A 23180-nucleotide genomic window follows, 5' to 3' on the forward strand; every position below is an offset into this window, starting at 1 on the left:
TCTCAAAGGCTCCCCCTGTGGGTCAATGAACGCCTCATGACTCTGCGTATCATCTTATCTCAGAAAGATTGGATCAACATATCAAGAAAAATTGGATCAACTGGGCTGGTATTCACTGGAATTCAGAAGAATGAGAGGGGATCTCATTGAAACATTTAAAATTCTGACGGGTTTAGAGAGGTTAGATGCAGGAAGAATGTTCCCAATGTTGGGGAAGTCCAGAACAAGGGGTCACAGTCGAAGGATCAGGGGTAAGCCATTTAGGACCGAGATGAGGAGAAACGTCTTCACCCAGAGAGTGGTGAACCTGTGGAATTCTCGACCACAGAAGGTTGTCGAGGCCAATTCACTAAATATATTCAAAAAGGAGTTAGATGTAGTCCTTAGTACTAGGGAGATCAAGGGGTATGGCGAGAAAGCACGAATGGGGTACTGATGTTGCATGTTCAACCATGAACTCATTGAATGGTGGTGCAGGATCGAAGGGGAAAATGGCCTACTCCTGCACCTATTTTCTATGTTTCTATGTTTCTCGAACCAATGTGCGACAATCATCAGTGTGTTTGACCTGACACTCGATGCAACAGATGAGGCTAAAGAAGATTTTTATTCTAACCTCGAGACATCCTTGTGAGGTTGGCAAAGCCATAAAACAGCTTAAGAATAACAAGACTATGGGGGCGGATAAAATCCCTGCTGAGGCGTTAAAATATTGTTCGGAGGCACTGTTGGCGTAGATACATGACCTCATCTCTCTCATCTCGAGGGAAGAGAGCATGCCGGGAGATCTGAGAGATGCAGTGATTGTGACTATTTTTTTAAAAGTGGACAAGTGCGATTGCGCCAACTACAGGGGACTCTCCCTACTATCAGCCACTGGGAAAGTTGTCGCTCGAGTTCTCCTCAATCGTCTTCTCCCTGTGGCCGAGGAGCTCCTCCCAGAATCATAATGCGGATTTCATCCCCTACGGGGCAAAACAAACATGATCTTTGTAGCGCGACAACTGCAGAAAAAATGCAGGGAACAGCGCCTGCTCTTGTACATGGCCTTTCTCGATCTTACAAAGACCTTTGACACTGTCAACCATGAGGGTCTATGGAGCCTCCTCCTCTGTTTCGGATGCCCGCAAATGTTTGTCAACATCCTTACGCCTGCTTCACGATGACATGCACGCCATGATCCTTCCCAATGAATCTATTACAGACCCAATCCATGTGCGTACCGGGGGCAAACAATGCTGCGTTATCGCTCCAACCCTCTTCTCAATTCTCCTCGCTACCATGCTCCCCCATTCAGCAACAATCTCCCAGCTGGATTGGAAGTAAACTACAGAACCAGTGGGAAGCTGTTTAACCTGCGCCGTCTCCAAGCCAGGTCTAAGATCATCCCAACCTCTGTCGTTGAGTTGCAGTATGTGGACAACGCCTGTATCTGTGCACATTCAGAGGCTGATCTCCAGGATGTAGTCAATGTATTCACTGAGGCATATGAAAGCATGGGCTTTACGCTTAACACCCGTAAGACAAAGGTCCTCCACCAGCCTGTCACCGCCACACAACACTGCCCCCCAATCATCAAGATCCACGGTGTGGCCCTGGACAACGTGGACCATTTCCCATGTCTCGGGAGCCTCTTATCAACAAAGGCAGACATTGATGCGGAGATACAGCATCGCCTCCATGCACCTGCGCAGCCTTCAGCTGTCTGAGGAAAAGAGTGAATGAAGACCAGGCCCTTAAATCTACCACCAAGCTTATGGTCTACAGGCTGCAGTAATACCCGTCTTCCTGTATGGATCTGAGGCATAAACGATGTTTCGAAGGCACTTCAAGTCGCTGGAGATATATCATCAATGATGTATCCGCAAGATCCTGCAGGTTTCCTGGGAGGACAGGCTCAGCAACATCAGTGTCGTCGACCAGGCTAACATCCACAGTATTGAAGCACTGACCACACTCGATCAGCTTCGCTGGGCAGGCCACATAATATGCATGCCAGATACGAGACTCGCTAAGCAAATGCTTTATGCGGAGCTCCTTCATGGTAAATGAGACAAAGGAGGGCAGCGGAAACGTCTTTCTTTCTTTCTTTCAAGGACATCTGCAGATGGGCAATAAATGCCGGACTTGCCCACAGCCAGGGAATGTATTAATGGTTTACTGGGCACCATTGGAACAGGGTCTCTGAGCAGGTTGCCTAAACGCACCGCCCTGTGGACAGGGACAGTCCGGCTGAGCACAGGTTTTGGGGGCGGGAGGAAAGGAGGGAAATGCGCGGACAAATCTCTCCATCACCAGGGTCCGACCGGCGTTTACAATTCAGGCTCCGCTTTCACATGGAGCTACTTGCGCTTGACGTCGAAATCGTGGATCCGAATGTAGTCCACAAGGACCGCGAAGGGGCCGTCGGCCAACTGTGTGGTGGACTGCCGCAGAATCTGGTTCAGCACGGTTCGATGGGTTTCTGAAAAACGGCAACCACCGACGTTCAGACAGTCAAACCGGTTTGCATCTACATTTACAATCTGAATCCGGGGACTTTTAAAGTCGGGGGGACAAATTAAACACCACGTACAGCACGGGGTTAGATACAGAGTAAAGCTCCTTTTACCCTGTCCCATCAAACACTCCCAGGGCAGGTACAGCACGGGGTTAGATACATAGAAACATAGAAAATAGGTACAGGAGCAGGACATTCAGCCCTTCTTGCCTGTACCGCCATTCAATGCGTTCATGGCTGAACATGCAACTTCAGTACACCATTCCTGCTTTCTCGCCATACCCCTTGATCCTGCTAGTAGTAAGGACTACATCTAACTCCTTTTTGAATATATTTACTGATTTGGCCTCAACAATTTTCTGTGGTAGTGCATTCCACAGGTTCACCACTCTCTGGGTGAAGACGTTTCTCCTCATCTCGGTCCTAAATGGCTTACCCCTTATCCTTAGACTGTGACCCCTGGTTCTGGACTTCCCCAACATTGGAAACATTCTTCCTGCATCTAACCTGTCTAAACCCGTCAGAATTTTAAATGTTTCGATGAGGTCTCCTCTCATTCTTCTGAACTCCAGTGAATACAAGGCCAGTTGATCCAGTCTTTCTTGATATGTCAGTCCCGCCATCCCAGGAATCAGTCTGGTGAACCTTTTCTGCACTCCCTCAATAGCAAGAATGTCCTTCCTCAAGTTAGGAAAACAAAGCTGTACATAATCCGCCAGGTGTGGCCTCACCAAGGCCCTGTACAACTGCAGTAACACCTCCCTGCCCCTGTACTCAAATCCCCTCGCTATGAAGGGCAACATGCCATTTGCTTTCTTAACCGCCTGCTATACCTGCATGCCAACCTTCAATGACTGATGTACAATGACACCCAGGTCTCGTTGCACCTCCCCTTTTCCTAATCTGTCACCATTCAGATAATAGTCTGTCTCTCTGTATTTACTACCAAAGTGGATAACCTCACATTTATCCACATTATACTTCATCTGCCATGCATTTGCCCACTCACCTAACATATCCAAGTCACTCTGCAGCCTCATAGCATCCTCCTCGCAGCTCACACTGCCACCCAACTTAGTGTCATCCGCAAATTTGGAGATACTACATTTAATCCCCTCGTCCAAATCCTTAATGTACAATGTAAACAGCTACGGCCCCAGCACAGAACCTTGCGGTATGCCACTAGTCACTGCCTGCCATTCTGAAAAGTACCCATTTACTCCTACTCTTTGCTTCCTGTCTGACAACCAGTTCTCAATCCACGTCAGCACACGACACCCAATCCCATGTGCTTTAACTTTGCACATTGATCTCTTGTGTGGGACCTTGCCGATAGGCCTTCTGAAAGTCCAAATTCATCATATCAACTGGTTCTCCCTTGTCCACTCTACTGGAAACATCCTCAAAAAATTCCAGAAGATTTGCCAAGCATGATTTCCCTTTCAAAAAACCATGCTGACTTGGACGTATCATGCCACCTCTTTCCAAATGCGCTGCTATGATATCCTTAATAATTGATTCCATCATTTTACCCACTACCGATGTCAGGCTGACCAGTCTATAAATCCGTGTTTTCTCTCCCTCCTTTTTTTAAAAAGTAGGGTTACATTGGCTACCATCCACTCCATAGGAACGGATCCAGAGTCTATGGAATGTTGGAAAATGATTGTCAATGCATCCGCTATTTCTAAGGCCACCTCCTTAAGTACTCTGGGATGCAGTCCATCAGGCTCTGGGGATTTATCGGCCTTTGATCCCATCAATTTCCCCAACACAATTTCCCGACTCATAAGGATTTCCGTCAGTTCCTCCTCCTTGCTAGAACCTCTGACCCCTTTTATATCCGGATGGTTGTTTGTGTCCTCCTTAGTGATTACCGAACCAAAGTCCTTGTAAAGAGTAAAGCTCTCTCTACACTGTCCCATCAAACACTCCCAGGGCAGGTATAACACGGGGTCAGATACAGCTAAAGCTCCCTCTACACTGTCCCATCAAACACTCCCAGGGCAGGTACAGGGGGTTGGATCCTGAGTAAAGCTCCCTCTACACTGTCCCATCAAACACTCCCAGGGCAGGTACAGGGGGTTAGATACAGAGTAAAGCTGACGTTCGAAGGACGCTGGTCACCCGGCCGTTTCACCTACCTGTCAAGCACAGGAAATTCTGCGTATCCGGAGGCAGGTTGGAGGAGATGTGCATGGACGAGGGCTCGCGGGAGAAGAAGGGGTCCAAGGAAGAAGGCGTGGCAGGGGTGACGGGGGCCGGCGAGAGGGGCGGCGCCTCGTCCTTGATGTGGGCCAGCTGGCTCTCCCGCGTGTCTCGCACGGGCGGCTTGCTCTCGCACTCCGTCGCGTGGACGAGGAAAAAGGCCTCAACTGCAGGCTGCAACACTGCGGAGAGAGAAGAGAGAGAGAGAGAGAAAGAGAGAGTCACAACACGGACCGTGCAAACGTGTAGAACTGAAGTTCCTGCTTAAATTAGTTGTATACATGAATGATGTAGACTTCAGTATAGGGGGCATGATTTAGAAGTTTGCAGATTTTACTAAAATCAGCTGTGGTTGATAATGAAGAAGAAAGCTGCGGACTGCAGGAAGATATCAATGAACTGGTCAGGTGGGCAGAACAGTGGCAAATGGAATTCAATTCGGAGATGTGTGAGGTGATGCATTCGGGGAGGGCTAACAAGGCAAGGGAATACACATTAAATGGTAGGACACTGAAGTGGAGAGGAACAGAGGGACCTTGGAGTACAGATCCACAGATCCCTGAAGGTAGCAGGCCAGGTGGTTAAGGTGGTTAAGATGGTATATGGAATGCTTGCCTTTATTAGCTCAGGCATAGAATATAAGAGCAGGGAGGTTATGCTTGAACTGTATAAAACATCAGTTAGACCACAGCTGGAGTACTGCGTACAGTTCTGGTCACATTACAGGAAGGATGTGATTGCACTGGAGAGGGTACAGAGGAGATTTACCAGGATGTTGCACTCGAGAGGGTGCAGAGGAGATTTACCAGGATGTTGCACTGGGGAGGATACAGAGGAGATTTACCAGGATGTTGCACGAGAGAGGGTACAGAGGAGATTTACCGGGATGTTACACTGGGGAGGGTACAGAGGAGATGTACCAGGATGTTGCACTAGAGAGGGTACAGAGGAAATTTACGAGGATGTTGCACTCGAGAGGGTACAGAGGAGATTTACCAGGATGTTGCACTCGAGAGGGTACAGAGGAGATTTACCAGGATGTTGCACTGCGGAGGGTACAGAGGAGATTTACCAGGATGTTGCACGAGAGAGGTTACAGAGGAGATTTACCAGGATGTTGCACTTACAGAGATGTACCAGGATGTTGCACTATAGAGGGTACAGAGGAGATTTACCAGGATTTTATCAGGACTGGGGAATTTTAGCGATGAGGAAAGATTGGAGAGGCTGGGGTTGTTTTCTTTGGAGCAGAGGAGGTTGAGGGCAGACCTTATTGAGGTGTGTGGGGCCTGGATAGAGTGGATAGGACGGACCTGTTTCCCTTAGCAGAGGGGTCAACAACCAGGGGGCAAAGATTTAAAGTAATTGGGGGGGGAGGTTTCGAGGGGATTTGAGGGGAACTATCTTCACACAGAGGGTGGTGGGGTTCTGGGGTGGAACTCGCTGCCTGAAAGGGCGGTAGAGGCAGAAACCCTCACCACATTTGGACATGCACTCGAAGTGCCGTAACCTACAGAGCTATGGACCAAGAGCTGGAAAATGGGATTAGGCCGGGATGGCTCTTGGTCGGCCGGCACAACGGGGACACGATGGGCCGAGTGGCCTCCTTCCGTGCTGTAAATTTCGATGATTCATTACTTTAATGATGTGAAATTCTGATTTGCTGCCGCTCCCAGTCGAGTATCGAGCCCCTCCCACTCTCACCTCCAGTCGAGTAAAGAGCCCCTCCCGCTCACCCCTCCCGGTCGAGTACCGAGCCCCTCCCACTCACCCAGTACTGCATGCTGGCCGTGAGACTCCTCCAGCTCCTTCAGGCACTCGCCCAGCATGTCCCACAGCTCGTCCAGGCTCAGCTGCTCGCTCAGCAGCGGCAACTCCGGCAGCTTCTCCTCTTCCTTCTCCTGCTCGCTCACCTGGCTTCCTCCAGAACCTGCCCCACCAGGAAAGAAAAAAAAAATACAAAGAAGAGCCGTTTTGAGTCGTGCAAGACAAAAGTGCGGGAGTCATCGCATCGGAAGGCAGCGAAGAGTCGCTCTCGGATACACGCAGTGTCCGACCCAACCGTGGCCAACACCAATAAATACCAGCGAAGAGTCACTCTCGGATACACGCAGTGTCCGACCCAACCGTGGCCAACACCGATAAATACCAGCGAAGAGTCACTCTTGGATACACGCACCGTCCGACTCAACCGTGGCCAACACCGATAAATGCCAGCGAAGAGTCACTCTTGGATACACGCAGTGTCCGCCCAACGCCGCTAGACAAAGGGACGATTTGCTTTCTCGTCTTTTGCCCTCACTTCTTTTCTTCCTTCTCCCTCCGTTGCTCGCTCTCTCTCTCCGTCTCTCTCCCTGACTCACCAGTCTTGTCTGACCCCCTTGAATACTGGCAGATGGACAAAAATTAGATGTTGGCTTGAAGGATTGGGGGGTGGGGTGGGGTGGGGGTGTGGGGGAGAGAGCATAAATTACCAGAGAAAATTATTTTTGTAATAAAAAAATTAAGGAATTTGGTTGCATTCAAAATCTCAAAAGCAAATGCACTTCGAATATTGTCAGCAGTGGAACCTTAAGTTGGTTTCTGTCATGTTCTTGACATTTGCAGGGCAATGGGGAGTGGGACTAATTGGATAGCTCTTTCAAAGAGCTGGCACAGGCACGATGGACCGAATGGCCACCTCCTGTGCTACATCATTGTGTGTTAAGCAAGAAGGGTACATTGCACAATTCTTGTGATCTCCTCGCTCTTTCTCCCCCCTCATACACAAGAAATAGGAGCAGCAGTCGGCCATTCGGCCCCTAGAGCCTGCTCCGCCATTCAATAAGGTCATGGCTGATCCGATCATGGACTCAGCTCCACTTCCTCGTCCGCCCCTTCACTCCCTTATCGCTCAAAAATCTGTCTCTCTCCACCTTAAATATATTCAATGACCCAGCCTCCACAGCTCTATGGGGCAGAGAATTCCACAGATTCACCAGAAGAAATTCCTCCTCATCTCCATCTTAAATGGGCGCCCCCTTATTCTGAGACTATGTGCCCCCTAGTTCTAGATTCCCCCACGAGGGGAAACATCCTCTCTGTATCTACCCTGTCCAGCCCCCTCAGAATCTTATACGTTTCAATAAGATCACCTCTCATTCTTCTAAACTCCAATAAGTATAGCCCAAACCTTCTTCATAAGGCAACCCCCTCATCTCAGGAATCAACCGAGTGAACCTTCTCTCAACAGCCTCCAATGCAAGTATATCCTTACTTAAAAACAGAGACCAAAATTGTACACAGTACTCCAGGTGTGGCCTCATCAATACCCTGTACAGTTGCAGCAGGACTTCTCGGCTTTTATACTGCACCCCCTTGCAATAAAGGCTAAACATCCCATTCTTGATTACTTGCTGTGCCTGCCTGCAATGGAACACGTCAATCTCAAACCCACACGATTGCGACAGTTTTCACTTCTGTAGACAACTGGTACAAGGGGGAATCCTGGGGAGCAACCCGGACCGACCCGACGGCAGGGAAGCAAAGCCTCAGCTCCAAGGGGAGTTCCCGATCACATCGGCCACTGGCTGTTGCAGGGTGGTTTTTGGGGGTTGGGTTGGTGGGGCTCCCCCAGTGGTGAATACTTGGCGCGTTACCCACCAGTCTCTTCACACGTATCCAATGACAGCGACTCCTGGGCAGTGGGCGATGGTTGATCCACGTTCATGGGGGACTGGCCCCTTCGTGAGGCTCGTTCGGCCGGGTTCGACTCGGACTTTTAGAAAAGAGAAAAAGCAAAACTAATGGAATGAATTACCAAACATGGAGGGGAAGGTTTTTTTTTAAATGACCTGTACTGGGAGAGCAGCGTAGTTTTACTAAGAGTGTCGGCTTGATCTCAGTTGAGCCGGGAGCGACCATCACTCCCAGGCAAGCTACACCAAATCCTAGGGGCGCCCCAACCTTCTCACCTCTAAAACAGACTTGGAACAACTTTAGCAGTAACACCTTCTGCGATTTCTGGAGCTTTCCCCACCCTCGCTGCACACACTCTCCCAACTCTCTGCGTTAAAATACAGGCTCATCGTCGCCTCCCCTCCCAGCCCACGACAGGCGATTAAAACTCAAAACCTGGCGTTAGCCAGATCTCTGCCTCCCGACCTACTGCTCTCTCGCTTCTCCACCTAGCCGCTGTCCGTCACTCTAAGCCGTCAGCTAGATTTCTCGAGGTGAAAGGGCAATGCAACCAGAACTGGCACTTAAAGGGCTTGCATTTCTATAGCTCCTCTCTCCTCCTCAGGAGATCCCAAAGCACTTTACAGCCAATGAAGTGATTTAAAAAAAAATGTGCTCACTGTTGGAAACACGGCAGCCAAATTACGCACAGCAAGCTCCCACAAACGGCAACATGGTGATGACCCAGAGCATCTGTTTTAGTGCTGTTGATTAGGGGGTAAATATTGGCCCCAGCACACCTCCCAACCCCCTTGCTCTTCGAAATGGGATCTTTTACGTCCACCAAAGTGGGCGGGAGGGGGCCCAGACATAAAATTGGTTTGTCACTCGCAACGAAGTTACTGCTTTGGTCCACGATTTTCCTTCCATCTCTGAAACTGGCATCAACCAGGGGAAAGAGTACCTCGATAAAGGTGCAAGGCTCTCGTGCGGGCGGAAGATCTCCGGAGTTGTACGAATAAAAAGCTCGACAGGCCAGCTGATCTTTCCTGCCGTATTTCTGAGTTGCCAGTTGCTACTGCCTGACCTTCCGCTCAAACGCAAACTCAGCTGGGGAGGAGTGAGTCCTCACGAACGGCTGTGCAAACTGCAATACCCCGTTCTAATCTGCACGTTAATCTGTAAGTCAGAGTTCATCCATCCTCCCCATATTCCCACGAAAGAAAAGCTGTCCGCGGGAGTCCGAATGTTAGAATCAGGCTGAAAAGGCAGACTTGACAAATGGTAGAAAACTTTGCAAAACCGTGCAGGCTAGCTGGACTTGCAATGACACCCAGCCTCGTCAGGTACAAACAGACAAACGCAAAAGTAAAGAGAGAGAGAGAGAGAGAGGGAGTGCCCGTTAACAGGAGTGGCGCACAACGAGAGATAGAATGGCATGGCAGCCCAGCAACACACAGGCCCCAGGAACAGGCTTCCTGTTGGGAGATTCAGTGCAGGCGAAGCAAGCACAGCACACACTCCCCGGCAGCACTTGAAGCCGATTTACCATTGGGCGTGGACATGGCGCTGGCAACAAGGTGCAGAGCGCAGAGACTTTACCAGTCGTGGGGAAGAGGGGGCGAGAGGGGGCGAGGAGGGGGCGAGGAGGGGGCGAGGAGGGGGAGAGGAGGGGGAGAGGACTCTCTGGTCAGTTACTGTAACACGTTAATCGCGACAAGGTGGGAAGTAGAGTAGGGAGCAGGCTTGTGGACAAGGACCACTGTCGGGGAGAGAATGCCCAGATTCCAGGTGAAGCGTGCGATTGGCAAAATCTCCCCCCCCACCCCCCGCCCCACCTCGGTGCCTTTTGGGCACTATACCGAGCTTTTGGAGGGCGAGGCCCCCATTGGGTCCCTCAGTGCTGCACACCACTGTCTATGCCTCACAGGCAGCACAGTGTAGAAAGTGTGTGAGCGAATGTGTTAATATTGACTCTGATCACTGGCCCCTCACAGTGAGCCCAGTATACACAATGTGTGAGTGAGCGTGTTGTCATTCACCCTTATCACTGCCCCCTCACAGCGTGCCAAATGTAAACCTTTTTTATGCGGGCCTCTTAGTATTCACCTCGATCACTGGCCCCTCACATGGAGCCCAGTGTAAACATTGTGTGAGTGAGTTAATTGAAATACAGCAGGAGCACTTGGCCTGTCACAGGGAGCCCATAGGAGAAAGTGTGAGTGAGCGTGTTAATATTAGCTGGATCAGCGGTATTCACTGGGAGACCAGTATACACAATATGTGAGTTAGCGTGTTAATATTCACCAGGAGCACTGGCCCGTCACAGGGAGCCCAGTGTAGATTGTGGGAGTGAGCGAGTTAATATTAGCTGGATCACTGGTGCCTCACAGTGAGCCCAGTGTACACAATGTATCAGTGAGCCTGTTAATATTCACCTGGATCACTGGTCAGTAATAGGGCGCCTAGTGTAGACGCTGTTTGACTGAGCTTATTAAAATTCACCCGGATCACTGGCCCCTCATGTGAGCCCAGTGGAAAAACTGTGTGGGTGAGCGTGTTAATATTCACACTGATTACCGAACCCTCGAAGGAAGCTGGTGTAGAGGGTGTGAGAAGGAGTGTGTTAATATTCATCCGCATTACAGGCCCCCCACCGGGAGTCCAGTGTAAAGAGTGTCCGAGTAAGTCTATTAATATTCACCCGTATCACTGGCTGCTCAAAGCGAGCCCAATAGACAGTGTGTGAGTGAGCATTTTGTTATTCACTCGGATCACTGGCCACTCTAAGTGAGTCCAGTGTCGACAGTGTGTGAGTGAGCATATTAATATTCACCCTGATCACTGGCCCCACACAGCAAATGTAGTGTAGACAATGTGTGACTGATGATATGAATATTCACCCTGATCACTGGCCCCACACAGCGAACGTAGTGTTGACAGTGTGTGAGTGAGTGTGTTAATATTCACTCTGATCACAGGCCTCACACAGGGAGCCCAGTGTAGACAGTGTGTAGTGAGTGTGTTAATATTCACTCTGATCACAGGCCTCACACAGGGAGCCCAGTGCAGACAGTGTGTGAGTGAATGTGCAAAACATTCATCCAGATCACAGGCATCACACACGGAGCCCAGTGTAGACTGTGTGTGAGTGAGTGTGTAAATATTCACCATGATCACAGGCCTCACAAAAGGAGCACGGTGTGGACAGTGTGTGAGTGAGTGTGTTAATATTCACCCTGATCACAGGCCTCACACAGGGACCCCAGTTTAGACAGTCTGTGAGTGAATGTGTTAATAGTCACTGGGATCACAGGCCTCACAGAGGGAGTGCAATGTCGATAGTGTGTGAGTGAGTGTGTTAATATTCACCCTGATCTCAGGCCTCATCACAGGGGGCCCAGTATAGACAGTGTGTGATTGAGTGTGTTAATATTCACCCTGATCTCAGGCCTCACACAGGGACCCCAGTTTAGACAGTGTGTGAGTGAGTGTGTTAATATTCACAGGGATCACAGGCCTCACAGAGGGAGTGCAGTGTAGATCGTGTGTGAGTGAGTGTGTTAATATTCACCCTGATCTTAGGCCTCATCACAGGGAGCCCAGTGTAGACAGTGTGTGAGTGAGTCTGTTAATATTCACCCTGATCACAGGCCTCACACAGTGAGCACAGTGTAGACAGTGTGTGAGTGAGTTAATATTCACCCAAATCACTGGCCCCTCACAGGAATCCAAGTGTAGTGTGTGCGATTGTCATTATTCACCCGGATCACTCGCCCAGTGGACGGGCGTGGGAGAGCAGCTCGCTAACAATATCACGCCACATGGAGTCTGAGGCTCCAAAATCTCTGCTTCTTCTCATCGTTTAATGAATTTCACAAGCACAGTAAAGGGATATTTTGCCAAATTCTTGAGCTGCACTCTGAACTTTGCCTGGGTCACGGCATAAATACCAGTGTTTGTGCAGCAACTCAGCATCTGCAGCATGAATCCAAGTGCACTTACATAATCAGGTATATTGACAGACTTATACCCGAACCACCACATCCGGTAATATATAGAATACAACATAAATACCGCCCATAACAGGATGAAATTTCCAGAGATAACAAACAGTGAAATTATCGATTTTTTGCGGCTCGCCATCTCTGGATCCCTGGGCCTCTCCCCACTGCTGGGACCCCGGAGTCTCCTGCGGGATCTGCTGGCCACTAAAATGTGTCTGACGGTGAGAGCATTGAGCAGCAGAATCAGAACAAACGGGACACCCGGGGTTAGGATATTATGTCGAAACTCGATTGCTGTCCAGACCGGTGAATACAGATCAGCCGCTGATACAACACAAAACCAGGGGACGTTCATAAGCAAATACCAACGGTTCAGAATAAAATACCAGAAAATGTTCTTTAAACCGCTCAGTACAGTCACTGTTCCCAGAATCACAGCCGCTGTTTTCTCGGTGCAATACTTAGTTTTCAGCTTCTGACAACAAATGGCCACAAATCGATCAAAGGTGAAAGTGACGGTGAACCAGACAGAACAGTCTGTGACTGCATACAGCAGGACGGCGTGGATATTACACACGGGGAGGGACCGCACAAATTGAAACTGCCGCCAATAAACAACCGGAATGTGCCTTAATATCAGATCGAGGATAACAACCAGTAGATCGGCCGCTGCCATGGCCACCAGGTAGCGAGTTACATATTTGGAGAGACCGCACTTTCCCCGAGACAGGATCACAATCGTCACTAAGTTCACTGTGAGGGAGGGGAAAAAAGCAGGATAATTATATATCAGGCTGGGAGCAAGAGCAACAGTTTAATTAGATTTGGGGTGAAGTCTGTAATGCATTACCATTATTCATTGATATCGTCAAGTATATTACCCGTGGAGCGGAATACAGGGTTTATTTAAGATAATGGTGGAATACATTGTGGCATCAATAAAGGAAATAGCGATAAACGTTTCATGAAATTAACAGATGTTTGATCAGTTAGAGATTATATGATAGATCTACCTTTAGCCCAGCAGGCAAAAACACCGGCCGAGGTCCCAGGAACGCAAAGGACCAGCATCTCCCACGAAGCCTTGATGTCCCGGGACCAGTCGAGCGGTGCAGTTCGCTTCTGTCCCACTGTGTTAGGGAGGGGGAAATCCAGTTGGGATGCCTGCTCCTGGTTAGAATATTCATTATACTTAGAACAGAAACTGAATGCAACAGCAAAATACAAAAACTGCAAACTTGGCGTGCAATAATTACAGACAATTGTATTTAAAATATATGGATGTAATTTGACAATGCTAAGATAATAAATGCTAGCGCACTGCAGTTATAAATATAACTAGTTGTAAGAAGGTGTTGAAGGTTGAGCTTTCGGCATTTTTGTTGAAATACACAAATTGTACCTGACTGAAGGGAAGATTTTCCAAATTACATTGCAAAGAATAGACATGTATTGTAATAAGTAGATATCGTTGAGCAGGTAATGCCCCACTAAATGCATTTATTCACATCAAAATCAGATGTCTTATCTCACAGGCAAAGAGCCGCCAAATGATTTTGTAAAGTATCTGGAGTCAAATGGAAGATTTATCCGTGCACTTTTTCACCTGTTGGTGTTCACGTGTTCAGAGAATATTAGACGGGAAAATATGAAAGTACTTTCTTATCCTCAGTACTTCAGTTAAAATCTGCAGGGATTGTGTATTTTGAAGTGCAGCAGGAGCCAACAGAGCATCTGTAAGAACTATATGAGGGCCTAGAATTTACGCTCTGAATTACCGATCCAAAAGTATCTGTTCTGTGCGGCCACCTCAGAGGGAATTGAGTTTCATGGGTAGACTGGAGAAGCTGAGGTTGTTCTCCTTGGCACAGAGAAGATTGGGAGGAGATTTAAAAAAGGCGATCAGAATCAGGAGACGAATTTCAAGCCCGTCTTTTTAGAGTATATTCTCCGTAGAAAGCATGTATGACTTTTCCTGTCTCTTTCAAAAGCATGTGAGACTTGTCCTTTCGCTTTTATAGCCTGTGCGGCATAAGAAGATAAGAAATACGATCTGGACTCATCATCATAGGTCGTCCCTAGAACGAGGATGACTTGCTTCCACAGCAGAAGGATAAATTCAGAGATGTTTCAATGCAGCACCCGATGTTCCAGTCCTGAACTCCAGGGTTGGAAGATGCCTGTGCGTGGATGTTTTAACGTGTGATGACCGTGGCACATCAGCCATCACACGGGCTTGACAGAGCTAGGCCTTTAACCAGTGGCAAGGGTTAACCAGGCCGACTGGAAACCTGCTCTGCTGCATGGACCTAGTCCGCACACAAATTGCAGTGCAGTCAGGCCGTGCTGCCCCTAGCCCATTTGTCACATTCTGCCTGCTCTGCCATTCAACAAGATCATGGCTGATCTTCTAACTCAACTCCACTTTCTGGCACTATCCTCATATCCCGTAATTCCCCTAGTTCCAAAAATGCATCGAACTCTGTCAGGAATGTACTCAAAAAGTCAGCATCCATATGCCCCTGGGATAGAAAATTCCAAAGATTCACAACCATTTGAGTGAAAAGATATCTCCTTATTTTATTCCTAAATGACCGAGCCATTCTTCTGAGACTGTGACCCCGTGTTTTAGATTGCTCAGCATTAACCCTGTCAAGACCGTTAAGGGTTATATATTTTTCAATTAGATTACCACTCATTCTTCTAAACTCTATGAAATATAGGCCTAATCTACTCAAACGCTTCACATTGGGCAATGCCCTCATGCCAGGTTCCAATCTAATGAACCTTCACTTCACTTAGGTAAGGTGACCAGAAAAGGACACAGTACACCAGAGTTGGCTAAATTGGACTGGGGAAATAGATTAAAGTTTAGGACGGTTGATAAACAGTGTCATAAATATAAGGAGATATTTCACAACTCTCAAGAAAAATATATTCCAGTGAGAAGAAAAGGGTGTAAAAGAAAAGCGAGCCATCCGTGTTTAACTAAAGAAATAAAAGACGGTATCCAATTAAAAACAAAGGCATACAAAGTGGCCAAAACTAGTGAGAGGACAGAAGATTGGGAAGCTTTCAAAAATCAGCAATGAATGACAATAAAATGAAGAAGAAAGGGATGATAGATAACTAAATTAAACTAGCACTAAATATAAAAACAGATAGCAAGAATTTCTACAGGTATCTAAAAAGGAAAAGAGTGGCTGAAGGTAATCCGGGTCCCTTAGAGGATGAGACTGGGCAATTAGTAATGGGAACATGGACAAGACAGAAACTATTAACAAATATTTTGTATCAGTCTTTACGGTAGAGGATACAAACAAATTCCCAACAGTGGATAGTCAAGGGGCAAATGGGGTGGGAGGAACTTAACACAATCACAATCACTGAGGAGGTGGTACTCAGTAAGATAATACGAATAAAGGCGGATAAACCCCCTAGACCTGATTGCTTGCATCCTTGGGTCTTCAGAGAAGTAGTGGTCGGGATTGTGGATGCATTGGTTGTAATTTAGAAAAATCTCCTGGATTCTGTGGAGGTCCCAGAGGATTGGAAAACTGCAAATGTAACGCCCCTTTTTAAAAAAGGAGGCAGACAAAAAGCAGGAAACTATAGACCAGTTAGCCTAACATCTGTGGTTGGGAAAATGTTGGAATCCATTATTAATCAAGCAGTAGCGGGACATTTGTAAAAGCATAATTTGGTCAGGCAGAGTTCGCATGGATTTATGAAAGGGTACTCATGTCTGACAAATTTGCTGGAATTATTTGAGGATGTAACGAACTGGGTGGATAACGGGGAATCTGTGGGTGCAGTGTATTTGGATTTCGAGAAGGAATTTGACAAGGTGCCAAATAAAAGGTTACTGCACAAGCTAAAAGTTCACGTTGTTGCGGGTAATAGAGTAGCAAGGATAGAGGATTGGCTAACTAAAAGAAAACAGAGAGTCAGGGTAATTGGTTAATTCTCGGGTTGGCAATCAGCAACTAATGGGAACCCAACTATTTACACTCTATATTAACGGCTTCGAAGAAAGAACCGAGTGTAATATATCCAAATATGCTGATGATATAAAGATGGGAGGAAAAGCAATGTGTGAGCAGGATTCAAAAAATCTGCCAAAGGACATAGGCAGGCTAAGTGAGTGGGCAAACATTTGACAGATTTAGCATAATGTTGGAAAGTGTTGAAGCAGAAAAATGTCAAAGAGAAAGTTAGTGTTTAAATGGAGAAAAAATGCAAAGTGCTGCAATACAGCGGGATCTGGCGTTACTTGTGCATGAAACATCACAGGTTAGTATGCAGCTACAGCAAGTGATGAGGAATGCCAAAGAAATCTCGGCTTTATTGCAAAGTGGATGAATTAGAAAAGCAGGGAAGTCTTGCTACAGTTCCACAGGGTTTTGGTGAGGCCACGCCTGGAATACTGCGTGCAGTTTTGGTTTCCATATTTATGAAAGGATATAATTGCTTTGGAAGCAGTTCAGAGAAGGTTCACTAGGTTGATTCCGGAGATGAGGGGGTTAACTTATGAGGAAAGGTTGAGTAGGTTGGGCCTCTACTCATTAGAATTCAGAAGAAAGAGAGGTGATCTTATCGAAATGCATAAGATTATGAGGGGGCTTTACAAGGTGGATGCAGAGAGGATGTTTGGGGGATACTAGAACTAGCGGACATGGTCTTAGAATAAGGGGCCGTCCAATTTAAACTGAGATGAGGAGGAATTTCGTCTCTCAGCGGGTTGTAAATCTGTGGAAATCACTGCCTCAGAGAGCTGCGGATGCCGGGACATTCAATACAGTTAAGACAGAGATATATAATTTCTTAAACGATAAGTGAATAAGGAGTTATGGGGATCGGGAAGAGAAGTGGAACTGATTCCATCATCGGATCAGCCATGATTGTATTAATTGGCGGAGCAGGCTCTAAGGGTAGCATGGCCTACTCCTGCTCCTATTTCTTATGTTTTTATGTTTGCCAAGTGTGGTCTCACAAATGCCCTGTATAATTGTAAAGATGTGTCCTGTCTCATTAAAGCGCCTATGTCACTGCTCCTGGCTCGTTAAACAGCCTGTGTGACTGGTACTGTGTCGGCAAAAAGCCTGTGTGACTAGCCCTGTCTTTAAAAACGCCTGTGTGACAGGTCCTGTCTCGTTTAAAATCCTGTGAAACTGGTCCTGTCCCTATACAAAGCCTGTATGACTTGTGTAAAAATCCGTATTACTGGTTCTGTCTCTTTAAAAATCAAATGTGACTTGTCCTTTATCTTTAAAACGACAGTGACAGTGTTTCTGTGTCACGCCGCCCTGCTGTTTAGGGGCTCACTGCATGTTGTACAATTACTGGCTGTTTGTCCGCCCTCCTGTTTAGAGGCACATTGCATGTTATACAATGAGAACCTTATCTCGAGTAATGTTTTTTTTTTAAAGAGAACGATGAATTTTGGGACGACGGGTGTGTCGATGGTGCAGAATTACTGAGATTAGTTCTGTGACACAGAAGTGGCTTCACAGTGTTGGGAAGAAACCTTTGCTGGAAAATAGTGTTGATAATTGAAGACCTATGCCTACAAATCCGTCATTCACTGCAGTACAACTAAATATCCGGTGCTGAGTGTAACGGGCGCCGGATCAGATACCGCCCGTTCAGCTCTACTGCCCGGGACAAATGTCTCCGTCATTGTCTGCAGACTCGGCAGATATCAAACATCATAGCGTGCTGATGAATTGGACTAAGATTTTGCCTCTCAAAGGCTTGGCTTGAAACCAATTCACAGTCATTTGTTATCCTCCGAGACAGATTGTTCCAGGTGTGGGGAGATGTGAGTTAAATCTAAAAGTAATTACAACCATTTCTGTCTCAGCCAACACTCTGCTGCCCGTGTCCTAACTCACTCCAAGTCTCTCTCACCCAACCACCCCGCCCGTTGCTCGGTGACCTACAACGGTGCCCAGTCCGATAATGACTCGATTTTAAACTTTTCATCCTCGTGTTCAAGGCCCAACTCATTGCCAAATGTCCAGTGAAGGATTTGCATCCCGAAAATGCAAACGGTAGTTTTTTTATGTTTAGTATTTTACCATAAATTCTTTTCACCCCCCGCCCCCAGGCAGCAATTGCATGCTTACAATTAGCATCAAGGGGATGAGGCACACAGGAGGGGATAAAGTTCAGCCCAGACATCGACTTTTCCTTAAATCCATTCATGGGATGAGGGCATGACTGGCAAGACCAGCGTTTATTGCCTATCCCTAATTGCTTTCAAGAAGATGGTGGTGAGCCACCATATACAATTGAATGGCTTGCTCGACCATTTCAGAGTCAAGCACATTGCTATGGTCTGGAGTCACATTTTGGTCAGAATGGGTAAAGACAGCACATTTCCTTCCCAAAAGGACGTTAGTGAATCAGATCGTTTTTTTTTTTACCACAATCCTTTAGTTTCATGGATACCATGACTGATTTTACTTTTTATCCCTCATTTGTTTACTTAATTTAATTAAAATTCCCCCGAGTATGTGATTACTCTGATTCATTCATCCACGTATCTGGATTACTAGTCAAGCATCATAAGCACTATGCTACCATATGCTTCAAATCTCGCGTCGTTCCTTCATCGTCACTGGTTCAAAATCGTGAAATTCCTTCAGCATCAGCATTGTGTGAGCACCTTCACCACATGGACTGCAGCAGCTCTAGATGAACGCCAGCCATTTTCTCATGGGTAACTATGCATGGGCAAGTAATACCGGCTTTAACAGCATCACACCTAGTCTGCAAGCAAATAAATCTAATAATAAAATGAGAATAAAATCAATGATTCTGAATTTCAGGAGGTCACAGACAGACTGTTGAATTGGGCAGACACAAGGCAGATGCAATTTGGCACAGAAAAGTGTGAAATGATACATTTGGTAGGAAATATGAGCAGAAGCAAATTAAACTAAACGGTAAAAGTTTAAAGTGGGTACAAGATCAGAGAGACATGGGGAATCCCTACAGAAATATTTGAAGGTGCTAGTACACGTTGCAATAGCTGTTAAAAAAGCATACGGAGTTCTTGGCTTTAAAACAGAGACACAGTGTAACACAAATCCACTACCGAACATCAAACTTTTAGAAATCATTTGCTTGGCCCCAGCTGGAGTGTTGTGTCTAATTCTGAGAATGACACATTATGAATGATGTCAAGGATTAGAGTGGGTGCAGAGGATGTTAGCAGAATGGTACATGGGATGTGAGAATTCATAGAATCATAGAAATTTACAGCACAGAAACAGGCCATTCGGCCCTTCAAGTCTGCCACTGTCGACGAAGAGTTATCAACCTAATAACGTTTATAGTGGTTTTGGTTCATACCCATGCAGGTTACCGCACTTCAAATGACTATACAAGTACGTTTTAAATGTAATAAGATTATCTGCCTCCACCATCATTTCAGGCAGTGATTTCCAGACCCACACCACACACTTGGTGATATAAATTCTGTTCAACAGCCCTCTAATCCTTCTATCAATTACCTTAAAAATATGGCCACTGGTTACTGACCTCGCTGTTACTGGGAATCGGCCCTTCCTATCCACGCTACGTCGGCCCCTCATCATTGTGTACACCTCAATTAAGACTCCCTTCACACTCCTCTGTTCCAAAGAAAACAGCGCCAGCCTGTCCAATATTTGCTCATAGATATAATTTTCTAGTCTTGGAATAATCCTTGTAAATCTCGTCTGTACTCTCACCAATGCAATCACATATTTCCTGTAATGCTCTGACAAGAATTGTACGCAGTACTGAAGCGATGGCCTAGCTAATGATTTTTACAGTTCTAGCATAATCTATCTGCTCTTATATCCTTGGCTCGGCTAATAAGGGCACGCATTCCATAGGTCGTCTTAACCACCTTATCTGCCTGACCTGGTACCTTCAGGGATCTGTGGGATGCAAAACATGGTTCCATTGTTCCTCCGCATTTCTCAGTATCCTACCATTGACTGCCTATTCCCTTGCCTTGTTAGCATTCCCCAAATGTATTACCTCTCACTTCTCCAGATTGAATTCCATGTGCCACTGTTTTGCCAACCTGACCAGTCCATTGATATCGTCCTGCAGTCGACAGCTATCTTACTCACTATCAATGACAAGGGTGGCGCTGCTGCAGTTTGACGAACCGACCTCTATCTTGCAGAGGCTGATCTCCAAATCTCTGACACCTCCTCCTACCTACTCCTGCACCATGACCACTACCGATCATCAAGCCACCATTTCCCAGTCCATCACTGACCTCATCTCATCTGGAAACCTTAATCCACAGCCAGCAACCACATAGTTCCCCAAACCCGCTCAGCCCACTTCTACCTCTTTCCCGAGATCCACAAACAGGACTGACCTGGTAGACGCATCGTTGCAGCTGTTCTTGCCCCATGGAATGGATTGCTTCCTATGTCGACTCTACTTTTTCCCCCTTTGCACCCTCTTCTCATCCACATTTGCGACTCTTCCGACGCCCCCTGTCGCTTTAACAGTTTCCAGTTTTGCGGGAGCAACCATCTCCTTTTCACCATGGACGTCCAATCCCTCTACACTTCCATCGCCCACCAGGATGGCCTGAGAGCGCTCTGCTCCTTCCTCAAGCAGCGGCCCAATCAGTTCCCCACCACCAACACCCTCCTCCACCTGACTGAACTTGTTGTCATCTTGAACCTGCATGGGTCCTTGCTATGCCTTCCATTCACGGGAGATGTGGAACATTTTTTTCCAGTCCAACTCGGATCCCCTCCCACACCGCGTTTTCTGATAGATTGATGACCTTTTCCTGCTCTCGCCCTAAACTTGAACATTTTGTTCACTTTGCATCCAATTTCCACCCTTCCCTCAGCATAACATGACCCACCTCCGACTCTTCCGTTCCATTCCTCGACTTCTCTGTCTCCATTTCTGGTGATAGATTATTGACAAACATTCACTTTAAGCCCACTGACTCCCACAGTTACCTGGACTACACTTCCTCTCACCCACATCCTGTAAGGACTCCATTCCATTCTCCCAGTTGCTCGATCTCCATCGCATCTGCTCTGACGTTGCGACCTTCCACACTATTGCCTCTGAAATGTCTTCGTTTTTTCTCAACCAAGGATTCCCATTCCCATGGATAACATGGCTCTCTACCATGCCTATTCTACTTCGTGCAACTCTGCTCACACACTTTCCCCTCCCTCTTGGAATCTTCGCCTCCCTCTTAGAACCATGACAGGTCTCCCTTTGTACTCACATTTCACCCCACCAGCCTCCATGTTCAAGGGATCATCCTCCACCATTTCTGCTAGCTCCAGCGTGACCCACCACCAATCACATCTTCCCCTCCCACTCTCAGCATTCCGAAGGGATTGCTCCATCCGCAACACCCTGGTCCATTCCACAATCACGTCAAGCACCATCTCCTCTTCCCATGGTACATTCCCGTGCAAGCACAGGAGATGCAATGCCTGCTGTCTTACCTCTTCCCTTCCTACTATCCAGTGCCCCAAATATTCCTTCCAGGTGAAACAGCGATTTACATGTACTTCTTTCAATTTAGTATACAATATTTGCTGCTGACGATACGGTCCCCTCTATATTGGGGAGACCAAATGCAAATTGTGTGACTGCTTTTTGGAACACTTCCCTTCAGTCTGTAAGTGTGACCCCAAACTTCATTTCGCCTGTCAATTTAATTCTCAACTACAGTCCCACCCTGATATGGCCATTCTCTGACTCCTGCACTGTTCCAATGAAGCTCAACGCAAGTTCGAGGAACATCACCTTTCCTTTAAGAACTTTTATGCCCTCTGGATTCAAAATCGAGTTCAACAATTTCAGAGCTTAACCTTTACCCATATTTTACTCTGATGTATTTTTTCTCTCTCTCTGTTTCCCACGGCAGCTTATAATTATCCTCCCTTTTTGCATTCTATCTCAGCTAAACTTTTTCTAAATTCCGATACTACCATTTCAAGTTGGCCCATCATCCCTTTTGTCTCTCACATCTCTCCTGTCTTCCACCCCATTACGTACCATCCATTTTGTTCTTTCCTCCCCTCCTCCTTTCAGTGCTCCTTAACAATTTGTTCATTTTGAACATTTGCCACTTCTGACGAAGGGTCAACGAACTGATATGTTACATCTGCTTCACTCCACATATACTGCCTGACCAGCTGAGGTTTCCAGCATTTTCTGTTTGTATTTCAGATTCCAGCATCTGCATTGTTTTGCTTTCATCTGATATGAGTTCGGAACTCTGCCCAGGTTCAAATAGATTGCTCAGGTTTCGAACAGTCTTGTTCAGCCTCAGACATTTACCAGTGAGGGGGCTGAGTTGGTAGATAGATAACAGAGTTTGTGACCAGGACTGAAGACAATGACTTGGGTGCTCCAAGATTTAAATGACACACACTGTAACACAGTTAATCATGGTTTACAGATCTACTAGTCGGTTATAGAGAATTACCAGGGGCACCACGAGCAGCAAAGAGGGGAGAGTAAATTACAAGGACAGTAATACAGTTAACAAAGGGTTGCAGAGTTAATAGTTGGTCACAGAGACTTACCAGCAACACCAACAGCAGCAAGGGACGGATAGTAAAGGTGTTGAATACTCTTAAGTACGCCACTGATTCGCAATTCTAATGGCAATCTATCATAATATGCAACAAGATAGTTAAAAAGCAAGATGAAACTCCTATCCATCGGTGTAACATTCCAATCCACTGTTTTCAGATTCCGATCCATTGCTGTAACATTCCTATCCACTTTTTTTCAGATTCTGCCTCCCT

The 23180-nt window shown here is 46.8% G+C and overlaps 1 pseudogene; it reads right to left on the reverse strand.

Moving 5' to 3' along the window:
* Window positions 1–2342: 2342 nt before the first annotated feature.
* On the reverse strand, window positions 2343–23151 carry LOC139240525 (uncharacterized; annotated as a pseudogene).
* Window positions 23152–23180: the final 29 nt, after the last annotated feature.

This window comes from Pristiophorus japonicus, chromosome 32 (genome assembly GCF_044704955.1).
Source record: "Pristiophorus japonicus isolate sPriJap1 chromosome 32, sPriJap1.hap1, whole genome shotgun sequence".
Lineage (NCBI taxonomy): Eukaryota > Metazoa > Chordata > Chondrichthyes > Pristiophoridae > Pristiophorus > Pristiophorus japonicus.